This window comes from Bubalus bubalis, chromosome 11 (genome assembly GCF_019923935.1).
Source record: "Bubalus bubalis isolate 160015118507 breed Murrah chromosome 11, NDDB_SH_1, whole genome shotgun sequence".
Lineage (NCBI taxonomy): Eukaryota > Metazoa > Chordata > Mammalia > Artiodactyla > Bovidae > Bubalus > Bubalus bubalis.
The window spans coordinates 14003996-14021889 of record NC_059167.1 but is presented as its reverse complement, the minus strand read 5'-3'; the positions used below and the strand labels follow the sequence as shown (position 1 = coordinate 14021889).

General features: G+C 45.5%; 2 long non-coding RNA genes across 3 annotated transcripts in view; one reads left to right on the top strand and one right to left on the bottom strand.

The window, feature by feature from the left end:
- Window positions 1–9031: 9031 nt before the first annotated feature.
- On the bottom strand, window positions 9032–14676 carry LOC123327964. The gene is made up of 4 exons (XR_006542607.1): window positions 13144–14676; window positions 11007–11252; window positions 10708–10742; window positions 9032–9204 (listed from the first exon to the last, which is right to left on the bottom strand). It is a non-coding gene; the product is annotated as an uncharacterized LOC123327964 (long non-coding RNA).
- The window catches only part of LOC123327965, a 37694-nt gene continuing 31348 nt past the window's right edge, over window positions 11549–17894 (top strand). Inside the window, exons 1-2 of one of the 2 annotated variants that reach the window (XR_006542608.1) lie at window positions 11549–12017; window positions 13138–13545. This is a non-coding gene — a long non-coding RNA (uncharacterized LOC123327965). Of the gene's footprint in view, window positions 12018–13137; window positions 13546–17894 lie in introns of those variants that run through there. The other variant, XR_006542609.1, reaches the window with a different exon arrangement.

Here is a 17894-nt window from a genome sequence, read left to right as displayed (position 1 = left end):
TATCAAAAATCACATAGTGGCTTGTCATCAGAAATTATTTTTAATGATCTATCAGCTGACAGCTCAATTAGGTCCTCCTTCGATTATGTGGAAAACACCTGACTTGGAAACTAACTTGCAACCAGTCATTTGAGCTGTTCTCTTGCAAATGTATTTCCTCTGCTTATTAGAGACATTCACAACCTCAGTATTTCTATTTCCTACCTCCTGGCTGGAAGTTTGTGCTCCAGGATACATCATAGTAAGATTTGGGATGAGGAAGCCATTTGTCTTGCTGGGAGAAGGGCTGCTGTGAAAGAGAACTAGGGAAAATAGGGAGGAGAACTTGCCTGATGCCGCAGTTGCAGGCAGATCAAGTTTAGGAGAGTGCCGGGGTCCAGCCCCGGTGGATCCAGGGAATTTGAAACGGGGATGGTGTCGGCGAGGATCAGGAAACAATTGCTTGCTGCTGCTAAGTCACTTCAGTCGTGTCCGACTCTGTGCGACCCCATAGATGGCAGCCCACTAGGCTCCTCTGTCCCTGGGATTCTCCAGGCAAGAACACTGGAGTGGGTTGCCATTTCCTTCTCCAATGCATGAAAGTGAAAAGTGAAAGTAAAGTCACTCAGTCATGCCCGGCTCTTAGCGACCCCATGGACTGCAGCCTACCAGGCTCCTCCGTCCGTGGGATTTTCCAGGCAAGAGTACTGGAGTGGGTTGCCATTGCCTTCTCCAACAATTGCTTAATTAAACGTTAATTAAGGATATAAAGAGTGGTTAAATAAGGATAGCTCAGTGAGGAAATTCAGTGGAGAAAAGAGGCTGAATAATTCAGCCAGAAGGTGAGAGAAAGAACGACATGGGGAGACCAAGCTTCGGTGAACAAGGCCCACACTTTATTTTCCAAAGTAGTTTTTATACCTTAAGTTATGCATAGAGGATAATGGGGGAAGGGGTAGAGTCATGCAGTAAGCCAGGCTTTCTTCCTGCAAACTTATCATATGCAAAAATTTAGGTGATTTGCATCATCTTCTGGCTCGGAGGCCTGTTAACATTTTAAGACCCTTTCTTCAGAAAACTTATTTTTCTCTAAAGGTGATTAGTCAGGCGCCACCCTCCAAAAGCATTAGATAAAGTTGCATTCCTATAGGGCAAAGGTGTGGTGGGCTCTAACAAGAAAAAGAATTAACTCAAGGGTCCAAGGTTACAAACATTAAAGCTACTACTTACACCAATTATATTAATCAATACACTGCCAGGGACACAGCAGGTAAGGGATATGGAAACTTAGCAGCAAACATTGGCCCAACAAGTGAAAAACCCTTCACCAATACAATTTCTAATCAATCTTATAGCTGCTCAAAGGCATCTGTATTCAGACAGTTTATAACATCTCATGCCTCTCACGGTTGTGAACTAAAACACTCTTGTCACGCCCAGGAACTTTATTAACTGGAGCTGTAATTTAACTCTTTTTCAGAGAGAGGTGGTGGGGGACAGCCCCCGTAAAGTCAGAGGTGTAGGTGAGAGCACAAAGCAGTAAAGTAGGCAGACTCTGGTTTTGGGGGTAGATGCTCGAGAATTTCCAGGGGGACTCCTGAGGCTCGATTTCGCCTTTGCGTATGCCGAGCCTCCTTCCTCATGACCTTTGCCACGGGCAGAGTTCCTCACGCTGGCTCCCGGCAGGAGAGTCTGTAGGGAAACTGAGGATTTGAAAATGGATCCTCATAAGTCTATCCGTGTCCCCAAACCAAGAGCCTGTGTACCCCAACTTGAAGACTGCTGTTCCAAAGGCTGTCAGAGCTCATAGAGATGCTATCACTCTTGGAGAGGCTGAGTGTGCTTGAGTTCCCTTTAGGCAAACTGCCTGTCACTCAATGAGCTGTTCTATGCAGCGCCTTCTAAGTCTTACCGAGTCTGAGAACAGTCTTCTGAGGCAGGAATCATTATCTCTATTTTGCAAATGAGATGCAGTGGTGAAGGGAAGTAGCAGCCATCGGGCACCAAAACTGGGGTTCAGACCCAGGCGATGGGTGTACAGAGCTTGAGCTGTTTAGCCACTGTGTTCAGTTGAGCCTGGTTCTGGGAACAGGGATCCCAGCTCTTCACAGGAGCTGTTGCTTGGACGGCTGTTGCTTTTATCTGTGTTTCCTTCTTGGCAAATTTCTCTAAAGCAGTGGTTCTCAAACCCAGGTGGCTGGGCCCCACCTCTTGAATTTCTAATTCTGTATGTGTGGGTGAGGCTGAGAATCTGCATTCCTAACAAGCTCCCAGGTATAGAGGGGAGAGGGCCCACTTCTCTAAAGCCTGTCCAGTCTCTGGGAGAGAATCCCATTTCTAATGTATGTAGGGACAGATGCTTTCCCCCTTAAGTTTCTTTTAGGACTGAGGTTGTCACTTGCTTGCTAAGTCGCTTCAGTCGTGTCCGACTCTTTGCGACCCCATGGACTGTATGTAGCCTGCCAGGCTTTTCTGTCCATGGGATTCCCCAGGCAAGAATACTGGAGTGGGTTGCCATTCACTTGCCTAGAAGTGAGTATATATGAAATCCACATTGCATATATATTTCAGCACCTGAAACAACTTTAGAAAAAGTTGTGCTGCAGGAATTTTTGTTGGAACTTTCTTTGGTGATATTTGTACGTGGGTATACCTGCATCACTTTCACTTTTCACTTTCATGCATTGGAGAAGGAAATGGCAGCCCACTCCAGCGTTCTTGCCTGGAGAATCCCAGGGACAGGGCAGCCTGGTGGGCTGCCGCCTATGGGGTCGCACAGAGTCAGACACGACTGAAACGACTTAGCAGCAGCAGCAGCAGCATACCTGCATGAGGGGAAATTGTGCTTACACATTTTTATTTATGTGTATATATTTTGCACACAAAGGTCCTCTGTGTTTCTGCTAAGTTGTTGAGTCTGTCTGGATGGGATATTCTTTCCTGCATTCTTCACCTATTGGTTCAATCCTCAAGATTCATCTCAAAATAATGCTTTCTCTCTGAAATTTCCTGGTTAACTTAAGTGCCTCTTCCCCAAACGCCTCTAGCCTGGCATAGAATTGAATAGGCATGATCTTGCTTACATGTTTTTTCTCGCTTTGGTTGAAAAACTTGATATTAGTAAGTGCTAAATAAATAACAGCAAACATTTAATTAGCACTTACTAAATTCTAAATACTTTTTTTTTTTTTAACTAGAAGGCAATGGCACCCCACTCCATTACTCTTGCCTGGAAAATCCCATGGACGGAGGAGCCTGGTAGGCTGCAGTCCACAGGGTCGTGAGAAGTTGGACACGACTGAGCGACTTCACTTTCACTTTTCACTTTTATGCATTGAAGAAGGAAATGGCAACCCACTCCAGTGTTCTTGCCTGGAGAATCCCAGGAACGGGAGAGCCTGGTGGGCTGCCCTCTATGGGGTCGCACAGAGTCGGACACGACTGAAGTGACTTAGCAGCAGCAGGCATTTGCTAAATACCTTACATTTACTATTTCATTAAATCCTTACGACAATTTTATGAGATAATGTTATCATCCATATTGCATAGGTGTGGAAACCAAGGCACAGACAGGTAACTTGGCCAAGGGCACACAGCTATTCAAGGGGCATTTCCTAGTTGAAGTCTCTGTGGCTTAGACTGATTCTCAAACTTGCAGCCCCAGATACTGACCTGTCAGCCTGTGAAGCTCATTGACATGAATGTACACAATTGAGAGAAGGACAGTCCATTGATTTGTGTGACAAGAAATACCAAGGGGAGTGGATACTCTGGACAGTGTGTTCTGTCTCTTATGGCAGACTTCTCATGAAGCCAAAGTATAAGCCTCCATTTGACTAGCCAGCAAAACAGTTCAGACCAGGGGAGTTAGTGACACAGGTCCAATCTGTTGTGGCCTCAGGTTAATACAATTCATTGCTGCAACAAAGATATTGTTGGGAGTGATAGGGCAAGTCCTTGGACACTATTGTTTGGTGGATAAGAGCAGATATTCTGCAGCTAGACTGGATGGTTCAAATTCCAGCACGACCAGATGCTTTGTGACATTGAGTAAGTTACTTATCTGACCAAGATATTCATGACAATGGAACCTAGCTCACAGGCTTGTTTCCCAGGCTAATATATTTGTGTATGTAAGGAACATAGAGGTGTACCAGAACTGTGCTATTGTGACTATTAAATGCATTGTATTCTCAGTGCCTAGCAGAGGCAGGGCACATAGCAAGTGCTCTATGCATAGTTTTGAATGAACGAACATATGCATGAATGATTAGTTTGACTGAAACTTTGTTGCTGCTGCTGCTGCCGCTAAGTTGCTTCAGTCGTGTCCAACTCTGTGCGACCCCATAGATGGCAGCCCACCAGGCTCCCCCGTCCCTGGGATTCTCCAGGCAAGAACACTGGAGTGGGTTGCCATTTCCTTCTCCAATGCATGAAAGTGAAAAGTGAAAGTGAAGTCGCTCAGTCATGTCCGACTCTTCGAAACCCCATGGACTGCAGCCTACCAGGCTCCTCCATCCATGGGATTTTCCAGGCAAGAGTACTGGAGTGGGGTGCCATTGCCTTCTCTGGAAACTTTGTTAGACTCTACCAATGTTTAGGGCTTCCCAGGTAGTTCAGTTCAGTTCAGTCACTCAGTCGTGTCTGACTCTTTGCGACCCCATGAACCTCAGCACACCAGACCTCCCTGTCCTTCACCAACTCCCAGAGTCCACCCAAACCCATGTCCATTGAGTCAGTGATGCCATCCAACCATCTCATCCTCTGTTGTCCCCTTCTCCTCCTGCCTTCAATCTTTCCAGCATCAGGGGCTTTTCAAATAAGTCAGCTCTTCACATCAGGCGGCCAAAGTATTGGAGTTTCAGCTTCAGCATCAGTCCTTCCAATGAATATTCAGGACTGATTTCCTTTAGGATGGACTGGTTGGATCTCCTTGCAGTCCAAGGGACTCTCGAGTCTTCTCCAACACCACAGTTCAAAAGCATCAATTCTTTGGCGCTCAGCTTTCTTCACAGTCCAACTCTCACATCCATACATGACCACTGGAAAAATCATAGCCTTGACTAGACGGACCTTTGTTGGCAAAGTAATGTCTCTGCTTTTTAATATGCTGTCTAGGTTGGTCATAACTTTCCTTCCAAGGAGTAAGTGTCTTTTAATTTCATGGCTGCAGTCACCATCTGCAGTGATTTTGGAGCCCAGAAAAATAAAGTCAGCCACTGTTTGCCCATCTATTTGCCATGAAGTAATGGGACCGGATGCTGTGATCTTAGTTTTCTGAATGTTGAGCTTTAAGCCAACTTTTTCACTCTCCACTTTCACTTTCATCAAGAGGCTCTCTAGTTCTTCTTCACTTTCTGCCATAAGGGTGGTGTCATCTGCATATCTGAGGTTATTGATATTTCTCCCGGCAATCTTGATTCCAGCTTGTGTTTCTTCCAGTCCAGTGTTTCTCATGATGTACTCTGCATATAAGTTAAATAAGCAGGTGACAATATACAGCCTTGACATACTCCTTTTCCTATTTGGAACCAGTCTGCTGTTCCATGTCCAGTTCTAACTGTTGCTTCCTGACCTGCATACAGATTTCTCATGAGGCAGGTCATGTGGTCTGGTATTCCCATCTCTTTCAGAATTTCCCACAGTTTATTGTGATCCACACAGTCAAAGGCTTTGGCATAGTTAATAAAGCAGAAATAGATGTTTTTCTGGAACTCTCTTGATTTTTTGATGATCCAGCAGATGTTGGCAATTTGATGTCTGGTTCCTCTGCCTTTTCTAAAACCAGCTTGAACATCTGGAAGTTCATGGTTCACATATTGCTGAAGCCTGGCTTGGAGAATTTTAAGCATTACTTTACTAGCATGTGAGATGAGTGTAATTGTGCGGTAGTTTGAGCATTCTTTGGCATTGCCTTTCTTTGGGATTGGAATGAAAACTGACCTTTTCCAGTCCTGTGGCCACTGCTGAGTTTTCCAAAGAACCCACCTGCCAAGACAGGAGACATAACAGACACGGGTTCGATCACCACTTTGGGAAGATTCACTGGAGGAGGGCATGGCAACCCATTCTAGTATTTGTAGCTGGAGAATCTCATGGACAGAGGAGCCTGGTGGGCTACAGTCTGTAAGGTTCCAAAAAGTTGGACACAACTGAAGTGGCTTAGCTTGCACACACGCACCAATGTTTACTTGAAAGCAAGTTTTTTTTTGACAGTGACTAATAGTAAAGCAAGAAAGTTCCAGAAAAACATCTATTTCTGCTTTATTGACAATGCCAAAGCCTTTGACTGTGTGGATCACAATCAACTGTGGGAAATTCTGAAAGAGATGGGAATACCAGACCACATGACCTGCCTCATGAGAAATCTGTATGCAGGTCAGGAAGCAACAGTTAGAACTGGACATGGAACAACAGACTGGTTCCAAATAGGAAAAGGAGTATGTCAAGGCTGTATATTGTCACCCTGTTTATTTAACTTATATGCAGAGTACATCATGAGAAACACTGGACTGGAAGAAACACAAGCTGGAATCAAGATTGCTGGGAGAAATATCAATAACCTCAAATATGCAGATGACACCACCCTTATGGCAGAAAGTGAAGAAGAACTAAAAAGCCTCTTGATGGAAGTGAAAGTGAAGAGTGAAAAAGTTGGCTTAAAGCTCAACATTCAGAAAACAAAAATCATGGCATCCGGTCCCATCTCTTCATGGGAAATAGATGGGAAAACAGTGGAAATGGTGGCTGACTTTATTTTTGGGGGCTCCAAAATCACTGCAGATGGTGACTGCAGCCATGAAATTAAAAGACGCTTACTCCTTGGAAGGAAAGTTATGACCAACATAGATAGCATATTAAAAAGCAGAGACATTACTTTGCCAACAAAGTTCCATCTAGTCAAGACTATGGTTTTTCCTGTGGTCATGTATGGATGTGAGAGTTGGACTGTGAAGAAGGCTGAGCGCCGAAGAATTGATGCTTTTGAACTGTGGTGTTGGAGAAGACTCTTGAGAGTCCCTTGGACTGCAAGGAGATCCAACCAGTCCATTCTGAAGGAGATCAGCCCTGGGATTTCTTTGGAAGGAATGATGCTAAAGCTGAAACTCCAGTACTTTGGCCACCTCATGCGAAGAGTTGACTCATTGGAAAAGATCCTTATGCTGGGAGGGATTGGGGGCAGGAGGAGAAGGGGACGATAGAGGATGAGATGGCTGGATGGCATCACTGACTCAATGGAAGTGAGTCTGGGTGAACTCCTGGAGTTGGTGATGGACAGGGAGGCCTGGCATGCTACTATTCATGGGATCGCAAAGAGTCGGACATGACTAAGCAACTGAACTGAAGTGAACTAAATAGTAAAGAGATCCATTCCTGCCCTGCCCCCCACCCCATAATCAGGTAGATTTGTTTAAATCAGTTTGGTACATGAAACAGATTAGTTTTTCAGTTTTTTAATGAACTGATATAAAAATTTCTAAATGTAGCAGTCTACCTGTGCAACAAATATCTGTAAGGTAAAATAAGGGATTTTTAATAGAACTACGATCTGCATGAACAAATCAGATGAAAAGTGTGGAAAGGTTTCTATATATTTTCTGGATTAAAAAAAAAACAACAAAACCCCAAATTATTAATGGCTCAGGATGGGGTGGGATGAGCTACAGTGTGCTGAAAGGAGAGATGGGTGGAAGGTGTCCTGATGTGGGTTTAGAACTATGTAGGCTCTAGACAGCCCTTCTGAAATGTGTGGGCCTGAGCATCACTTGCTACCCTGGTCCATGCTCCACTGTCTCTGGTCACTCTCTGTTTTCTCAGGTTAACAGTAAGGACAGAATCCTTGGGAAACTTTTCTAGGCATCATCTTAGTTCTTTTCAAGGCTTCTGTATAAATGTCACAGGTGCTACTGCTGCTGCTGCTGCTGCTAAGTCGCTTCAGTTGTGTCCGACTCTGCAACCCCAGAGACGGCAGCCCACCAGGCTCCCCCGTCCCTGGGATTCTCCAGGCAAGAACACTGGAGTGGGTTGCCATTTCCTTCTCCATGTGCTACTAGTTCAAATCAAAGGAGAGGAAAGAGACAGGCTGCATGGTTAGGGGGACCTCAATGTGTCAGTAATAGTACTAACAACCACTGGTACTATTTACTGAGCAATTCTGAGTGTTGATACAGTGAGTTCTATCTTTTAATTCAAACTGGTAGCTGCATCTCTGCTCATCTTGCAGTTCAGGTTGATTCATCTTGCGGTTCAGGTTGATTCATCTTTATTGTTTTAACATGTTAAACTCTCTTTCATTGTTTCTCTGAAATGCTGAACTGCAAGGAGATCAAACTGATCAATCTGAAAGGAAATCAGTCCTGAATATTCATTGGAAGGACTGATGCTGAAGCTAAAGCTCCAATACTTTGGCCACCTGATGCAAAGAACTGACTCATTGGAAAAGACCCTGATGCTGGGAAAGACTGAGGGCAGGAGGAGAAGGGGACGACAGAGAATGAGACAGTTGGATGGCATCACTGACTCGATGGACAAGAGTCTGAGTAAACTCTGGGAGTTGGTGATAGACAGGGAAGCCTGGCATGCTGCAGTCCATGGGGTCACAAAGAGTTGGACATGCCTGTGTGACTGAACTGAAAGCTAGCTCTCTTAAATCATGGACATTTGGGGCTCTTGTTTATTTCTGGCTTAGGAGGGTGAAAACCTCCACCTGTCTCCTCACACTCTTTCTGTTGCTCTGTTTCTCATTACTTTTCAAAAATGTGAGAGCCTTAGTATATTCCCACCCAAAGACTCAGTAATGCAGACGCAAGATCTACTGCCTTTGTACGTGTTCATATTTTCCAAGTATCCCCTAGCCTATTTGTTGTTGATAGTTATTTTTACAAAGTCTTCATCACTTCCTGTTTAAATGTGTTTCTTGCCCCTACTCCTTTCCTTTCCTGTACTTTCACTATTCAAACAGTGGGTTATGGATTTTTGGATTTCATGGAGTGAAAGTTAAAAAAAGAGAGGCAGGGTAACTTATGTCAGGTTGTTATCTTTTAATTTTTCCAAATAAAGACGAATACCCTTTACTTTTACCATCACTTCATAAAAGAAGCTGCCCAGTGGAGTCCTAGCAGCGTGGCTGTGGCCTTTGTGGAGACAGAGTCTCCCAGGAGCTCTTCTTTGCTGATTCAAGTTTGGTGCAATCTCTTGGGCATCCACTGTGTGCTCAGCTTTGTGCTGGACAAAAAAGAAAGACTGGATTTTTGCCTTCACCCTCAGGGATCCCATAGGAGAGATGAGACAAACAGCTTGGTCGGACTGTAAATCTTGGTCTGCCTTTTGCATGAGACTGTGTTCTTTTTAAAGGTAAAGATCATGCCCTTACGTCTCTTACATCCCACTGCACCAGCATGTGTCTGACATACCATATACGTTCTATCAATGTTTGGACACTCATAAAGAATTATGGGATGGTGCAAGGTGAAATATGCGTAGATCTTCAATTGAAGTCAGTCATGTACCACTACTGCATGGTACTGTATCATGAGTGGTAGGATAGTGCAGGAAGGGGGTGGGTCACAGCTGACTCAAGTTGGCTGGAAGACTTCATGGCGGGAGATGGTGAGGTTTGAGATGGGACCTCAGGAGTGATTAGAAGTCAAACGACCTGACACTAAGCAGTGAAGGTCTGTTGGAAAGCAGCTTGAAGCCCAAGCATTAATACCCAGAAGAGGTTATGTCTTCGTTTTGCAGGGTAATGGCTTACTTGGGATTTATGGTAGCATGGGATGATGATTGACACCAAAGAACATTTAGGGCAATGGTTCACAATTAGGGGTGATTTTACCTGCTATGGGACATTTGGCAAGATCTGGAGACATTTTTGTTTCTTAAAACTGGGGAAGGGTGCTATTGGCAAGTAGTTCTGGCATATAGTAGAGGCCAGGGAGGCTGTTAAATACACATGGTGGTCGTCTTCCCCCACTGAAGACTTGACTGGCCACAAATGTCAACAGCGCTATAGTTTAGAAACTCTAGGGAATTCCCTGGTGGTCCAGTCATTAGGAATCCATGCTTTCATTGTCGAGGGCCCAAGTTTAATCCTTGGTTGGGGAACAAAGATCCCCCAAGCCACACAGTGTGGCCAACAACAAAACTCTCTGATTTAGTGGGATTAAGAAGAAAAAGGAAATAAATATGGTGTTATCAATAGCATTTCATGATCATGAGCAGTGCCTGGAATGCAAAGCTGCTCTTACAGGGCAACAGCTTCTCCTCTCCCTCTCTCTTAGGAGCTTCCTTTCCCCTCCCTTCACCCGTCTCTCTCCTGACTTGTGTTGTAGGCATCTTTCTCTTATCTCATTACCTCTCCTTTGGTTTCAGACCTTCAGAACTTCTGCTGGCCTCCTGCAAATGAAGACCTCAGAGCTACCTGGGGAACTCTGGGAGGCTGATTGGGCCTGTCCACTGGGTCTGAGTTTCTTTGTCTTAAAAGGGAAGGTTTGGGACTGGAACATGTTTACCGGTCCCTTTGGCTTTGATAAAGCAAAACTCTGAGACATTTGAGAGCTGTGTTGAAGACAGTCTAGACTCCAGACTTTTCTATGGGTTTCAGCGACCTCAAACCAATAGTATGGGGAAAGAAGAGGCCAGTTGGGTGGTCAGTGAGAAAAAGTCATTCCAGGGAGAGGGAGAATGTGGACCGTCCCTATTGCCAGAAATGCTACCAGAAACACTTACCTGGGCTCTTCTAGAGATGACCATTAAGACCCTTGCTGTCAATGAAGAAAACAAGCTTTATTTTAGAGTAATGTTAGGTGTACAGAAAACTGTGAAGATAATACAGAGTATCCTCATATGCCCTCTATCTGGTTTGCTTTGGTATTAACATTTTATGTTTGTATGACACATTTATTACAGCTGATGAATCAACACTGATATGTTCTTATTCACTAGAGTCTGTGCTTTTTTCAGATTTCCTTAGTTTTTGCCTAATGCTCTTTTTCTGTTCCAGGATCTCACCTAGGATATCACACTACCTTTAGGTTCCCCTTGGTTGTGACGATTTCTCAGACTTTCCTTGCTTTTGATAACCTTGACAGTTTGGAGGTGCACCGGTCAGGTGTTCTGTAAACTGTTCCTCAGTTGGGCTTTGCTTGATGTGTTTCTTACAATCAGACTGAGGGTCGTGGGTGTTGGGGAGGCAGACCACAGAGATGAAGTGCCTTCTTATCATGTAGTCTCAATGTGACTTTCCACTGATGATGTTGACTTTGGCCACCTGGCTAAGATAGCGTTTATCAGGTTCCTCCAATGTAAAGTTATTATTAGTGTTTTTGTCCCTTTTACACTGTACTCTTTAGAAAGTAGTCACACAGTGTACAGCCCACACTTATGGAGTAGGAAGTTAGGCTCCCCTTCCTTGGGAGGAGTCTTAAAAGTTTTAAAAGAAAAAAAGTTATTTCGACCCTTGTTTGCTCCCCAGGTGCAATGAGTGAGCCCATTTTCGTTTCTTCCTCCACGTTGGACAGTTAATTGAGGCGTGGGGATTTACTTAAGCTAACAAATGATTATTCTTCCCTGTAGAAGGGTTACCAGAATGCTGAATTTGCTAATTACTCTTCTCTCTGCTTCTCCCAAGCAGTGATCTTGAGAGAGATGGGACAAATCTATCTTTAGTGTGAGCTGCAACTCAGGAAACTGGGAGGCTGAGGATGAGGGAGGGGTGGCCACTTACCAAAAGTGAAGCAGGAGGAAGTGGATGAAGAATTGAGTGGCCTAAAGGGAAATGACATGACTAAGAGGGAATTAACGGGGAGTCTGGTCACTGGGCCTAATTGAACTCTCTCAGTCTGTGTTGTCCCTCAGCATTGCTTCTGGATTTCTGTTTGTACCTCTGCTGATGGGAGGTGAGCAGAAATGTTTATTTTGGGACAGTGGCTAGAAGAAAAGGCTGCTTGGAGTCTCTCTGGCTTTCCCCCTAACTTGTGGAGTCCACGTCCTCTACATCAGGCCTTTGTTGCTTGACGCATCAGTTTGAACCCAAAAGGGTAAGTACAGGCACAAGTGATGCTTGATCACCATTCATACTTTTGGTAGATACTGCTAACTGATCACATCTCTCTCTGCTGCCAAGACAGACATGTCCTCAGACTCTTTCTCAGCATACTGCTGTGGGTATTAACTACGTATCAGTTGGCATGGGCAACGAGTAAATGATTTGCCATTCCTGGTCTAGACAGATGCTTTTTTAAGATATTAAGATTCGGGTTACACCATTCATTCATTATTTAATTAACAAATATTTCTGAGTACCTACATGTGCTAGGCATTGAGCCAGAGGCTGGGTATATATTGGTGAATAAAATAGACAAGATCCTTGCCTCTGTGGAATGTACAGATTATAAATTCTTTGATAAATGTCATGTGTAGTATCTCAGTAGCTCTTTGTGTGGTGTGAAGTGTTAGTCGCTCAGTCATGTCTGACTCTTTGTGATCCCATGGACTGTAGCCCACCAGGTTCTTCTGTCCATGGAATTCTCCAGGCAAGAACACTGGAGTGGGTTGCCATTCCCTTCTCCAGGGACTCTTCCCAATCGAGGGATCGAACCCAGGTCTCCTACATTGCAGGTGGATTCTTTGCCAATTAAACCACCAGGAAGCTCTTTGTATAGTTTAGGGAAATAAAAATCAGCTATGGTGGGAGGGGTAGTTAGTAGATTTCATTAAGCATCTTGGGCAAAGTTCAAATATATGATCTCATTTAATCCTCACAGCCACCTTATAAGTTAGGAAGCAGTAGTCACAATCTACAAACAAGAAAAGCAAGGCATGCAGAAGTTGCCCAAGAACCAAGAGCATAGATTGAATCTTTGTCAGTCTGATGCCAACAGTATTGGTTCTTACACCATGCCTCACTCATCCAAGCTTTCTGTTCTTTAATAAAGAGGGGATGTTTTCAGAAAAGGAGGGTAGATTAGAGTCTATCTAGGGAGAAGGGAGGCTGGGTCTGTGTAGATGCTGACCTATGGTTGCTGGAGGCCCTGGCTGAGGTCGCTGGGTGGGGCTGAGGCAGCCAGTGGAACAGGGCTCTGGCTAGAATGATGCTGTAAATGATGCCAGCCCCGAGAAAATGCCTCATCACATCACACCAGCCTGATTTCCTCCTAGGCCTACCTTGGACTTGCAGTGTAACCAGTCCTCTCCCAGTTTCTACCAGCTGCTGAAAGCGTGAAGATTTCTCCCCATGCTCTTGGGTTGCCTGGAGATAAATTGTGCTCTGAAAAGATGTGCTGCGGGAAGAGGAGGAAAGGGCAAATATTGGGCACAGCTGGGCTGAACTTGTCCTCCTGCCGGTGGTTAAGCTGCAAGCCTAGACCTCTCTCCAGGCCTGAACACCCAGCCAGGCCTTGCTCTGTTCTCACATTTAGCCCAGAGCTTTCCACCAGGCCTTGGCAATGTAGCTCCTGAATGCTCAGAGGTTCATTCACAGAGACTGATGTTGTTTGGAGTCCTGGAAAGTCCCCTTTGAATAGTAGGTCCAGTGTGGGTGAAATAAAGTACTTTCCTGGAAAAGAACTAGGAGAGAAAATCTTTGAGGCTTCACTTAGTTATTTCCAGAGACTGGAAAGACCCCATGTCTCATAGAGAAGCATGCCTTTTCTCTTCCTAAATACCAGTTTAGTGGGCTGTGGGAATCTCTCCTCCCTTAAGAGTGAACTAAACCTCCAGGTTGGTCTGTATTGTTTTCGTGTCAGTTTCCCTGAGAGCAGAGTTTGAAGCCAGGACTTGAAGACAGGTAGTGTATCTGGGAGGGGTGGTGGACGCTGGATGCACCATCAGATCTCCCCTTAGGAATGAAGTGCTGATTCCCTATCTTCTGGGAGCATGGTGGCCGAGAGCCCTTGGCTGTCAGGGATGCCCCTCCTGCCCCAACACAGGCTGACCTCAGTTACCAAGGCCCACCCAGTTCAAGGTTACACTCATTTCTGGGGGTGCTTACATCCAATGACAGATGGAAGCCAGGGTACAAAGTCCTTCCCCCTTCTCAGGATGAGTTTGAAGCTGGAGGCATCATCTCAGCTTCAAAACTTCTCTGAGGGTCAGTGGAGGGTGACCTGGTGCTTCCTCCCTCTTTCTCCCCCTCCACAGGTGGTGTTGATTCCTAGAGCCCTCCGTAATGAGCCTGACCCATGTCTATAGCTACTTGGCATGGTCTGGGGTAGGGGATTCTAGGATGGGATTTAGGAGCTGAATCATCACTGCCTGGCTGGCCGCAAGGGTTGTGTTACTCATGGTAGGTGGAGCAGTACAAGCTTTAACTTGAGATTTGGGAGGTATACCCAGTGGAAACGATGGGTTAGCTGGTGCAGTATATCAGCATTTGAGAAATAAGGGGTAAATAGTAGCCATGAGGCCAGTGAAATTGGATAGATGTTGCTAAGCTCAAATAATGCTTTGGAAGAAGATTTTGAAGAGTTGAGAGTGATTGATTACAACTATAAAGCTAAGTGTGAAGACCAGAGGACTTCCCTGTGGCTATGTAAAGAGGTTCTTATCACCAGCAGAAGGAGAACAGGGAAATCTGAGGCCCAGCCTCAGGACTTAATCATTAGAAAGGAGCAGTGACTTCCAAGAAAATTATCATGTATGAAACGAGTTGCCAGTCCAGGTTCGATGCACGATACTGGATGCTTGGGGCTGGTGCACTGGGACGACCCAGAGGGATGGTATGGGGAGGGAGGAGGGAGGAGGGTTCAGGATGGGGAACACATGTATACCTGTGGTGGATTCATTTTGATATTTGGCAAAACGAATACAATTATGTAAAATTTAAAAATAAAATAAAATTTAAAAAATAATAATAAAAAAAAAGAAAATTAAATAACCAACATACACAAGTGATTGAAAGTGAAAGTTGCTCAGTCATGTCCAACTCTTTGCAACCCTATGCACTATGCAGTTCATGGAATTCTCCAGGCCAGAATATTGGAGTGGGTAGCCTTTCCCTTCTCCAGGGGATCTTCCCAATGCAGGGATCAAATTCAGGTCTCCTGCACTGCAGGAGGATTCTTTACCAGCTGAGCCACAAGGGAAGCCCACACAAGTGCTTAGGTTGAGTCTAATAAAGGTCAGGGCCTTGGTTAGGAAAGAATGGGACCATGACACATGGAACGGGGACTTCTGGTTGATGTATAATACGTGAAAATCTTAAATCACAGATTTCCCCATGCCCCTCGAGTCTGCAGGAATGACCTTTTCCTCCCTATTAAGGGCTAGCACTCCCCTTACCTTGAAGACAACACAAAGGTCTCTGCAAGATGGTGTGTTTCTGCCCAAGAGTGCCCCAACTCTTATCCTGGTCACTGGATATGGTATGTGATTAGGGTATGATCACAATACCTGGTTAGGAACTAATTGAGCTTGATAGGAAAGAAGGGGCCATTTCAAGAAGCCACAGGACCCAAATAATATATTCCAATGAGAGCCAAGAGAGCATGCCTGGGGCTGAGTTTTGAGATGCTTGATCAGGTGGGACAGAAGGTAGAGTTGGTTGACAGAGATTTTATCACTTTGGGAGGATGTCCTCTGCCTGGGATACACTGCTAAGATAGGTCCAGAAGGTTGGGAAAAGTGTTGGCCCACATTAAGAGATGCCTGGATTTCTCTGATGCTTGGTGGAAGGGAAGAGGGATCCAAAGGTTGAGAGAAATGAGCATGGTAGAATGGATATTGGAGAAGGCAATGGCACCCCACTCCAGTGCTCTTGCCTGGAAAATGCCATGGATGGAGGAGCCTAGTAGGCTGCAGTCCGTGGGGTTGCTAAAAGTCGGACACAACTGAATGACTTCACTTTCACTTTTCACTTTCATGCACTGGAGAAGGAAACGGCAACCCACTCCAGTGTTCTTGCCTGGAGAATCCCAGGGACGGGGGAGCCTGGTGGGCTGCCGTCTATGGGGTCGCACAGAGTCGGACACGACTGAAGTGACTTAGCAGCAGCAGAGTGGATATACTATTAAAGCCAGGAAACCCACAAAGGATGGTGATCCATGGAAGACCCTGAGGATTTATGGAAGCTGTATAGAAATTTGTTAAGAGACAAACCCTCATCAGTGAGGTGGCTCTTCTCCAGAGACCAAGGACGGGTGGCAGGAGATATTTCACAGAATAGGGATCAATGAGAGCAATACGGCAGATAGGAACCTGATGCAATAGAACCCAGTAGACGGGGCTCCCCTTCAGAAGCCAGGTGGACACAATAGTTGTAGTGTGCAGAAAGGTCGTGGGCAGTCAGGGGGGTCCTCAGCTGTGCTGAGGGATGGTTAATTGAACATGGCATCTCTAGGGGCCGCTGCTGCTGCTAAGTCACTTTAGTCGTGTCCGACTCTGTGCGACCCCATAGACAGCAGCCCACCAGGCTCCTCTGTCCACAGGATTCTCCAGGCAAGAATACTGGAGTGGGATGCCATTTCCTTCTCTGAGGGGCTGCTGACAAGGATACTACTCGAACTGCATAAGGAATTGGCAGGATGATCATCATGGCTGTTCATTCAGGTAACTACATGGGGAAAGGAGAATGACCTAAACTTGTGAAGGACTGTTGACACAGGTTCAGAATTGACGCTGATACTTGGAGACCTGGAGTGTCATTTTGAACTCTGGCTGGTTGGAACCTGAACTCTTTCAGTTTGGGGGGGAATTATCTTGCCTGCTGCTTTTCAGAGCATCTTTCCCCAAGTCTCAGGTACTTCCTTCTCATAAAGGCACACTGGTGCTCTGCAGATTACTTGAGAAGAGCTTTCGGCAGTGTCTCCTCTCTGGTTCTCTGCCCCACAAATTATAGCCACCATGGGGTCCTTGAGCTTTGATTTCTGGCTCCCCAGCTCAGTAAGAGAGACCTCCAGGCTCTGTTTGTGCACCCCTTCCTTTTGTTATGGTCAGAAACTCCCTCTCCGCAGTAAAGTAGGCTGGTGTGATAGGAGGGCTCCTCTGGCTTGTTTTTCTTTGCTCAGTGATCACAGTCCTGTATTGCCTGTTATCTAATCTCTGAAAACCTCTGTTCCTACATTTAGTCTGATTTTCCAAGTTGCCTAAGGCGTGAGAGTAACTCTAGGCCCTGTTATTCCTTCTTGAAAGTGAAAAGTGAAAGTGAAGTCGCTCAGTTGTGCCTGACTCTTTGCGACCCGATGGGCTGTAGCCCACCAGGTTCCTCCATCAATGGGACTTTCCAGGCAAGAATACTGGAGTGGGTTGCCATTCCCTTCTCCAGGAGATCTTCCTGACCCAGGGATAAAACCAGGGTCTCCTGCATTGCAGGCAGACTCTGCTGTCTGAGCCACAATGGAAGCTTCTTGCCCATTGCCTTGTTCCTTCTTGCCCAGAAGTAAAAACCCTCTGATTTTGTTCCCTGTTTGTTTGTTGAAACTGACCCCTCCACCCTAATGGCACAAAGGTTGTAAATGACAGGTAAAGTATACGGTTGGTGGTTGTGGTGAGTAATTCCTTGGACAATAAAGCAGAGGTCTTTAGCTTAGCCACTAACTTATCCAAGACTTGCCAAATTTTTCGGCTGAAACTGATAACTTTTCTGCCCAGTGGAAGCACATCTCCCTTTTACTAACAAATCTTATTGGAGGCTGGTTGGTGTCTTTGTAATTGATGTGAGTAACCCATTGGTTGAGGCTTGAAGACCCACCACCATACTCCAATAGGGAGCAGCTATGTGTGCTGACGTCAGAGTGTTTCCAGATTAGGGCTGTTTGGTCTGGCTGGCAGCTACTGAGAGTGTCTGATGGATGCAGGAGGTGAGGGAGTGTGTAACACTGGGGAAACCACAGAGGTGAGTGTAGGGTGTATGATAGTAGTGAAAGTGTTAGTCGCTCAGTCATGTCTGACTTTTTGTGACCCCATGGACTGTAGCCCAC